The 10,436-nt window shown below is 32.1% G+C and overlaps 1 long non-coding RNA gene across 1 annotated transcript in view; it reads right to left on the reverse strand.

Moving 5' to 3' along the window:
* LOC108661657 overlaps positions 7,484-10,436 on the reverse strand; it is a 6,995-nt gene continuing 4,042 nt past the window's right edge. Inside the window, exon 5 of the long non-coding RNA XR_001927414.1 lies at positions 7,484-7,721. This is a non-coding gene — a long non-coding RNA (uncharacterized LOC108661657). The remainder of the gene's footprint in view (positions 7,722-10,436) is intronic.

A 10,436-nucleotide genomic window follows, 5' to 3' on the forward strand; every position in this document is an offset into this window, starting at 1 on the left:
GCTGTTTAAGTATCCAAATATTCTTAAATTGCATTTTGACTTCATTAATATTCCCTGACCTAGTGCCTTTATTATGTACTTCAGGACCCTATGAGCTGCTGCAAGGTGATGAATGCCAAGCTCCTCCATGAACTGTGAAAGTACCTATATTGCATATGTGATGTCAGGTCTACTAAATGTCAGGTATAGCAATTTTTCAACTAGTTGTCTATAGCTTTTAGGATATGTCAGCTTGTCTTTATCATTAGAATTTTCCAATTTGTGATTATAGTCGATTGGTGTACTCACAAGCTTAGTTCCAAGTAATCATTGTTCTTTTAGTAGATCCAAAGCATATTTTCTTTGGCATATTGATATGCCTTCTAGTGATCTGGCAATCTCGAGTCCTAAGAAGTATTTTACTTTACCAAGATCCTTGAGTTTGAATTCTGACCTCAAAAATTCTTTGACATCAAACTCTGCTTAGACAAAATTGCTTGCAATTAGTATATCATCAACATACACTAAGAGAGCTATAAAATCTCCATTGTATGTTTTCATAATGAAGAATGAGTAATCTGAGGTTGACTGTTTGAAACCAAATTTTTGAAGTGATGTAGTGAGCTTGGAATTCCAAGCTCTTGATGCTTACTTGAGCCCATAGAGAAACTTGTGTAACTTACAAACCAGCCTTGAATGACTAGGACACTGCCCCTTGATTATATATCCCTGTGGCAACTCCATATATACATCCTCTACTAGTTCACCATTCAAGAAGGCATTATTCACATCAAGTTGTGATAAATGCTAGTTGTGTGTAGTTGTTAATGCAAAAAAGACTCTTATTGTTGTTTGTCTGGTCATTGGGCTGAAGGTGTCTTGGTAGTCAAAACCTTCAATCTAATTATATCCCTTTGCAACCAAACGTGCTTTGTATCTCTCTACATTGCCATCAGCATTCAGTTTTACCTTGTATACCCATTTGCAGCCTACTACATGACAGTTGGGAGGTAGTGGAACAATGCGCCACATACCATTATCTTCTAATGCCTTCAATTCAACAGTCGTGGCATTTTTCCAGTGAGAATGTTTGATTGCTTATTGGTAAGAATTTGGTTCAAAAATTACTGATAGAGAAGTGATGAATGACTTATGAGCAAGTGATAATTGGTGGCAAGATAGGTGTTTAATGATTGGATGTGCAGTAACATTGTTGGTTTAAAAAGGTAAGTCTAATTGGTAGGCTGCAAGGTACTTTGAGATATGCTTTGGTCTAGAGCTTCTTCTAACTTGTGTTTGTGTGTCATTGGTTATGATGGCTTCAAGTTCATTAGTGCTACTAGTTGCAGAAGTACTAGCAGACTCACTAGCCTCATCAGGGGTAGTTTGGTCCAAATCATTCACAGATGATATTGAAGGTTCGTCATTGGGTGAATCCTATTTAGGTAAGTGTAATTCAATTGGTGGAGGGTTTCGGTGTTGAAAAATCTGTGAATTTTGGTCAAAAGGGTCAAAGTATCTGCCATGTGTTTGAGGTGTTTGATGAAATGCCTGTTTTGGTATATTATGCTACAAAGCTTGGAAAGGAAAAATCTCTTCATGAAAAACCACATTTCTTGAAATCAAGACTCTTTGTGCATTCAGATCATATACTCTGAAACATTTAACATTGTTTAGGTATTCTAGGAATATACATTTACTAGCCCTTTCATCTAGTTTCTTTCTGTTTCGAGTCAAGGTAGATACAAAACAAAGGCATCCAAAGACCTTAGAATGTGCATAGAAAGGTGGTCTTTTATAGAGCAGCTCATAAGGTGATTTATTTTTAAGGATTTTGGTAGGCACTCTATTGATCACATGTATTGCAGATAGGACTGCATCCCTCCAGAAATTGATTAGAACTTTTGAATGAAACATCAGACTTCTTTCTACCATCAGTACGTGTTGATGTTTTCTTTCAATAGTTCCATTTTGCTGATGGTCCTCTACACAGGATAATTGATGGATTATCCCTAACTTAGCAAGAATTTGTGAGCCTAAACTCTTGAGCATTATCAGCTCTTATGCACTTGATTTTTAGATCAAATTGTCTTTGAACAAAAGCATTGAATGCAAGTATTATGCTAGAAACATCTGTTTTACTTTTCATGAGAAAAATCCATGTAAAACGACTATAATCGTCAACAATGGTAAGAAAATATCTCTGATCAAACAAAGTAGGTACCTCATAGGGTCTCTAGATGTCAATATGGATTAACTCAAAAGGATTTTCTGTATTCTGAACATGAATTAGAAAAGGTAACTTTTTCTGTTTTGCCAAAGGGCAGATTTCACAAATGAGGTCATTTGAACATTTAATATTTGAAAATTGTTGATTTATTACACTAATCTTTTCCACAGGAGCATGTCCAAGTCTAAAATGCCAAAAATCAAAAGTCCTATGCCCTGCATTATAGGCTCAACTAGTGAAGTAAAAGGAAACTTGACAACTTTATCAAAACAGTAGCTAGACAAATCTTGCTATTCTTTTCTATCTTCCATCAAATATACTCCTGAAGAGGCCTTAGCTACCCCAATCACAGTCCATGAGGGAATGTCGTGGACAATACAATACATGTTAGTGAATAGAACACAAGTTGATTTAGTGCTTGTGAGTTGACCAGTAGATATAAGGTTAAATTTGAAGCTTGGTACACAAAATACATCGTTTAAGGTTAATAATGGGCTGAGTTTAACAATTCCTATATGAGTCAAAACAGCTTTCCTATTGTTTGCTAGTTGTACAAAGCAATTAGTGACTGGTTTTGCATAGGCAAAATTTTTTAAAGAGTATGAGACATGATCTATTGCACGTGAGTCCATTATCCAACAATTGTGTTTCAGCATGAGAGAATTCACATTTCTAAACTTATAAGGCATATTGTTAAGGGTATTGAAACAAAGATGGCCAGAGATAATACCTGCAAAGGCTGAGTTGGTTAGTGAATCCTTTGTCTGTTGGTTATTTGCAGAGATGTTCTTACCTTTACTGCTGGTCAATCCATTCTCACTTAAGATTTCCATCAACTTGTTGACTTGATGTTGCAGGTTAGACATCTGGGACATAATGCTTGTACCACCAAGGCCTTCCTCTTGCTTCATATGAATTTCATCTGCTAACAGATCACTCCCTATTGATACATTGTTGACAGCTCCTTTTTTTTTCTTTACACTATTTTTCCTTTGAGTGAATTTAAAATTTTCAAGGAATCTAATAATCCTGAAGCATTTTTCTTTGTTGTGTCCCTTCTTACCACAATGACTGCAGATCGGTTCTTTCTTAAACTTCTTCCTTGTGTCTGCTGTAGTGAGCATTGCAGAGGTTTCGAGCACAAGTTGAGTTTGAAACAGCATATTTCTTTGCTCCTCCTCCCTCAATATCATATTATACACCTTATCAAGTGCTGGTATAGGATCCATAAGTATGATTTGTGACCTTATAGTTGAAAAAGAGTTATTTAATCCGTTCAAAAACCTGAAGACCATATCCTTTTGATACTGGTCTATATATTTTTTGAAGCATTATGAGTTGCACTTCCCACATTCACAATGTGGCAGGGGTCTGTAGTTCCTCAACTCTTCCCAGATACCTTTAAGTTTAACAAAGTGTCCACTGAACGTGTTCCCTGACTGTTATTCCCAAGTGTGCATAACAAATTACATATTTTTATATCGTTTGGCTGAGAGAAGCTTTGTTTCAAGGTGTTCCAAATCTCCATTGCAGAATCCATGTAAAACACAATTGATGCTATGGGAGGCTAATGGAATCAAGTAGCCATGCTACAATAAGATTGTTACATCTAATCCAAGAAAGGTATAGTGTATATGTGATTTTGGGTTTTGGAATGGTTCCATTGATGAAACCCAGCTTGTTTCTGATGGACAGAGCCAAAAGAAGTAATTTGTTCTATGCCACATAATTACTTGTGGTGAGCTTTAGGTTGATAATGACTGATCCTAGGCTATCAGTATGATGAAGGTAATAGAGAGATTGAGGATCTGCTATTGGAGAAATTTGAGATGAGGTTTGAGGACCTTGACTGGTTCGAATCAGTAGACATAGACATGACTCAAGCTTAATGAGGAATAATGAAGAGATGGGAAATATTAAAGGTATGATGAAGTTAAACAGTAAACGATACCCAACAAATGTAAGGTGAAAATAGGTTTAGAGATTTTACTTTACTGAAAATACCTCAAACAGAATAGAGCTAAATACCATGGGCATTAGTAGCTATCCTACATCTAGCACCTTTACTCAAACTTTGTCTCCCTACTCTAATACCATGTCAGAAGCATTAGAAATGGAGAATAAGGAAGAGACGACACACATGGATGAGAATGTGTCTTGGTATTCTTTCATTCAAAGAATCAGGGTGTCACATGGTAGTATTTATATGTTCAAGTATACAATTAGTAAAGAAAAGTATAGTTAAACACTAACCAACTAACTAATGATTACTTCCTAACTGAAATTTAAAAGCAAAACAAAAACGCTGTGTGTTGAGCTTCTGCCTTTATTTAAACTGTGAGTTTTGATCCTTCTTCTCTTTTTCTTCTCACAAGCCGATATACTCACCTTCTTCACTTCATCTGTGTTTCTTCATTCTTCAAATATTTATTTGAATCACCATCATAAAGATAATGTCTAACAGTATGCTTCCGAACTCTTGCAATACATTCAGATTTTCGGAGATAAATCTGCTAATCTCTCAACTTCAGAAGGAGTTTTATGCAAGAGAATTGTATTTTTTTTTTGAGAACTCCAATAGTAAGCATTTAAATGTAAACTCGTTCGCAGACATAAAAGCTACAACGAATAGCTGTAAGTATAATTGTTAGTGCAAATGTTGGCCGTTACTCTCAAGCAATGAATAGCTGTAAGTATTACATTAGCCTTTCCCTTATTCATTAGAAAATTTTGAAATTGGTTTAGATGACTGTATTCACTTGTGAAGCCTTGCAAGGTTGATTTATGGGTCAATATGTGTCACTCCCAGTACATTTCAAATAACTTATCAGAAATACATGATTCAGTTTCTTCCCAAACAATACATAAATATGAACAATCCCTCAAACAAAACAACCAAGCTTTGAATTTGGATAGCAAATTCAAGGTGCTAAAGCAGACGATCATTGAGAACGTTCTGACTTTGCAATTGGAGGAAGACAGACTTTGTCTAGTGGTTGTTGAGGTAGGAAATTTGATCATCTCTATTAGATCAAATGAGAATGTTTGGTATCCACGTACAAACATATGATGGTTGCTGGAGAATGTCAATAAAAAACAGGATAAAAGATCCGTTAGCTTAGATGATGATTCTGAGCTCAAAGATAATACTAATTGGTTTGCCTAGAGGAATGAACCTCAACAAAAGTTAGTAAAGCCAGCGATCTCAAGAAAGTACAAAGATGTAGCGGCAGCAGCTCAAAAGGCTTTAGAATCAGCAACCTATAAAAGCTGCCATTAAACTTTCGAGAACTTAATCAGAAGAATCTGATTTATCCATATCATGAAAATGATTCTAGAACTTCTAGCTAAAAAAGGAGAGGTTTCATATAAATATTAATATTTTTATGATGATTAAAATTTATTAATTTTAAATTTTATTATATTTGATAAATATTATGATATTTACGATTTTTTATTATAAATTTGAATAATATAATTATATTTTAATTGTATATATTTTAATTTAATCATGTTTTAGTCAAGTTAATTGTATCAATCGTGTTGGTCATATAAATATGTTATAAATCATATAGATTTTAATTGTGTTAATCATGTAAACAAATCGTGTCATGTCATATAAAATTTAACCTGACGCGTTCAATAAATGTGTTAATCATGTTATGTTACAGGTTTATTATATGTATCCATATACATGTTTAAATCTTGACATGATTAATTAATCATGTTGTGTTCGTGTTTACTCATATAATTGTTAATACTTTATGTTTACACAGTACGATTAAGATACGAAAATGCAAATTGTTAGATTTAGGTTTTATGTATCTATCTTCTATTAATAAAATATATTTTGCCTTTTTAAAAAATTATTACATTATATCTATATATTCACAATATATATTTTGAAAATTAAAACTATTTTATTCATAGAAAATATATATTTTGTACTTAAGCATATTTTTCTTTATTTTTGTAATAAAAAAGCTGAAATTTAACAAATGTTCACTGTTCATATACATATGGCTCTATATAAATTATTCAAAAAGTTTTGAAGATACGGTCTTTTGGTTTTCTTATTTTAAAAGTTTACTACTAGTTCATTTATAAGAAAGCGCAATCTATTGGTTTTTAAATTATATTACACTAATAGTCTAATAATAATGTATTAAACAACATTGGAAAAAAATAAAAAGGCATTTTAGTGCAAAATTTACACTAATAGAAGGATCAAAACAAGACTTTTCCCATTTGTAATCAAATTTTATCTTACCACTTAATTAGCAACAAGTCAACAACAATGTTTTTTCTATTCAATGAAATTACGCGCACATGTAGATATTAAAAATATCACAGCTGAACAATTATCATTATGTACATATAACTATAACCATTATCAATGATGGAATCAGGATTTCGCGTTTGGGAGGATGAATAAGAAGTGAGTCGATCATGGATCTTCATGTATAAGTTTGGACAATAATTCTATTCCAATAAATTTTAATTTAGTCTTTTAAAATTAGCTGTTCACTAATTGCAATCAAGACATCTCATCAAGTAAAAAGAATTATTATAAAAGTAAAAGTCTAAAATTAAAAAAAAAAACAAAAATATATTATGAAGTTTTAAAATTTTTGAGAGGACCAGACCCTATTAGCCCCACATTTCCTCGGTCACTAACTATTACATATCCATAAATAAACCAAATAAAATCACCATATAACCAGAAGACATTTAAGATCAAAATGAAGCAAACCCGCAGGTTACATATTGCGGGACTTAAACTTGATATCGAAATATTTCAAACCTTTTTTAAAGATGAGGCAAAGTCATTTAGGATGGGTACCAGACTAATCTTCCATCCATACAACTTCTATCACACTCTTCCTTTCAAAAAAAAAAAAAAACCATCTATCACTTTCTTTATTATGAAGACAGCTTTTGGGATGATGTATCTGTTCAACTACTATCATATCCACCTTAAAAAATGGGACCGAACTTAGGTGGGTGATGGACACATACATTCAAGGGGTACGAATTAATGCAAGTCGAAAGAGACTTGTGGCCAATCAATTATTATTTTTATATATATAATTAAAGGAAGTAGAATTTAAATTTTATTTTTTAAATAAAAATATTATATATTAATCAATAAATTAAATATTTGAATGCATAATCATTAATTATTATTCTCATAAAAAAAAAGCACATGATATAAATATAAAAATTAAAATTTTTAAAATTTTTTTATTTATTAATCCCAAAATGAACTGACAAAAAAAAATTTGAGGGATGAATCCTTATCCCTTCCTATATATATAAACCCAAGAAAACAGTACAGCAACAATTAAAATAATCTCCGATGTAACATCACATAGAAATATGACCAGTGCTGAAAAATTGAACCACCTTGTACGGAGATAATAATGCATGAGCATGTCTTTCAAAACTTTTCCCGACACGTAATTGTTGCATGTGCTTTTAGTATTTGCTTTTAGCCTTTAGCACGGTAAAACTGTGAAAAAAAAAAATAAAAACAGTGAACTGTAATGAGTTAAAAAAATTAAACTGCAAGTGTAGTTCCATTACAATCCACTACACTAATTCATAATAACAATCAGAACTGCTTTTGCATACAAGAGTGGGACAGCTAATTTTATTTAGATAATTAAATGTAGAAAAATTAACGTTCATAAATAGAATTAAACAAATTAAAAATTAACTTTCATATAATAGTAAATTAGACAATTTAATTAATTGATTTATGTAATATTAGAGCATTTACTCTTGCATTTAATTTATTAAATGTTATAGTAAAATCAAACCTTTTAATAAAATATCCAATTAATAAATTAAATTAATTAACAAATCAATATAAAATTAAGTCAACCTCACACATAATATACCATTCCAATCTGAAATATGTTGATTTCACACTTCCTCTTGGCCATCGAGACAAGGCCTCATAACCTCCCTCTTTTTAGGTTCTTAGTCATTCATTGATGTGGATAGTACAATTGCATTTCGTTGATTGTTTATAACTTGATATCATCACCTTTTGATTTGATCACAAGTCTCACCCTTTAATCACTTAACTTTTTAGTATTTTCTTTTTGGATCAAGTAGTTTTGAAAAATAATATTTTCATCATCTATATTTATAAATATTATTATTTTAGTTACTTATCGTTAAAAATTATGAAGCATCTCACGTGACATACCACATAAGATACTTTGTCACATGATCATGTCTATTATATAGTAATAAAAAATTTAAGAAGGAATTTAAAAAAGAATTTTAAAAAAATTTACTATCACATGGACATAACTCACTACAACATTTTGGACCTTTGGCTACAAAAGAAAATTGTAGTCATAGGTGAAAAATATGTAGCCTTAGCCAATGTATGGAAAAGTATGGCTGCACTTGTTTATGGGATTCAATAGCAAAATTAAAGTGCAACTGTATGCTCTATGACTGCAATCTTAAATCATATGGTAGCATATAAAATGTTCAACTAAAAACTATAAGATAGAGTCACATTTAACCTTTTAACATGTGATAGAAAGACATGCTCACGAATCATAAAGCACCTCTAAAATCAAATTGTAGAACTAATGCCTCAAAAATCAAATGCTTTAAAAACCATTTTCAAAGGTCTTTACAATGTTTATAGTATGGGGTTTCCTCAACTAATTTTAGTCATCTTTCTCTTTCTTTCTTCTTCTCTCTAATTCCTCTTTATACATATTTGTTTGTTCATTCTCCAACCTAACGAAACCAACTAACATTGCAATTCCCAACCTTCCCTACCTGCAAAGATTAAGTTGTAAGATAAAATTCATTTGCAAGTAGTTCATAATGTAATATGAGACAAAGCAAGATAATATTCACTTAACCGTAAATAATAGGTACTATTTTTTCTAAAAAGCGTAATTATTTTAATCCATCACCAAGGGATGCCATGGCAAGTCTTTTGTCTTATTAGCCTAAGACTTTAATGGCAGAAAAATTGGTGTGGTAACAGAGCTGTACAATTACAATAAAATCTCTATGAAGTGGCAAAGTTCAAAAAGGACAAGATGAAAAGGAAGACTAAAAACAGTAAGAGTTAAAAGCAAGGTAATAAAAGAAATGCTCCTGTCACAAAAGTAAAATTAAAGCCAAACCAATAGACCTCAAGACCTTGCTGCATTTCTATCACAGCCCAATTCTCGAGCCATGACCGGTGTAAGAACCCAATAGGTGTGACCCACTGGGCCCAAGCAAGCCTTTCTATGAAAACTTGTTTATTAGACCACCTGTCCTTCTTTTACCTCTGAGGTTCTTAATTCATTGTTTTCAAAAATAATTTTCTTTCAAAAATAAATCATGGCAACTGAACAATACCATTCACAAAATAATATTACCATTTGCCAATCTGTGGCGACATTATCATGCAAACCAATCATGCAGTATTTGCAACAAATCTCATGAATTACATTTAAATAACCATATACACATACAAAAGATCTTGACTATCAGCGGAGTGACTCTGGCATGTGTCAAACCCTATTCTATAAAATAATTACGACGTCATTTACATGCTCAATAGAATGGTCACATATTTAGGAAGTTTGAGAAATCATTAAAAGACGATATTGCCCCTAATGGTATCATTAAGTCAATTAAGCCTCGAACTAGTTCAAATAGGAATTTTAAGGTGAAATTAAGAGTTTCACAGTTCAGGATTGACTCAAAATGGTAATTCGGAGTTCGAGGATCAATTTGGAGTCAAACCGAAATTTTCACTATCCAAGGGCAAAAGGGTCATTTGCCACTTGGGGACAAAATGAAAATTTTTAGAAAAATTTTTTTTTGACCCCATTTGACTTATTGGAGTATGATTTGAGTATTGGAGTATGATTTGAAGTTTGGAAGTGAAAAATTTTAATTCCGGTATAATTTAGAGTATAGGGGCGAAATGGTAATTTTGCCACCCCGGGGGCAAATCGGTAAATTTTCACCTCGACATTTGTCCAGACCAAGGGATTTTATTCATCATGGAAATGGATAAACATGAGAAATGTGTGGTGGAGAATTAAAGAATTAAAAGTCAAATATTTAAAATTTGAACCAATAAGGAAATGCCATGTGTCATGTTTTTATTATTTTATTGTTTCTTTATAAATAGGCATAAAAACCAGCCCATTTCTCCCATAGTGGTCGCCCAAACCAGAAAAAAAGAGAA

This window comes from Theobroma cacao, chromosome 4 (assembly GCF_000208745.1).
Source record: "Theobroma cacao cultivar B97-61/B2 chromosome 4, Criollo_cocoa_genome_V2, whole genome shotgun sequence".
In the NCBI taxonomy this organism is placed as follows: Eukaryota; Viridiplantae; Streptophyta; class Magnoliopsida; order Malvales; family Malvaceae; genus Theobroma; species Theobroma cacao.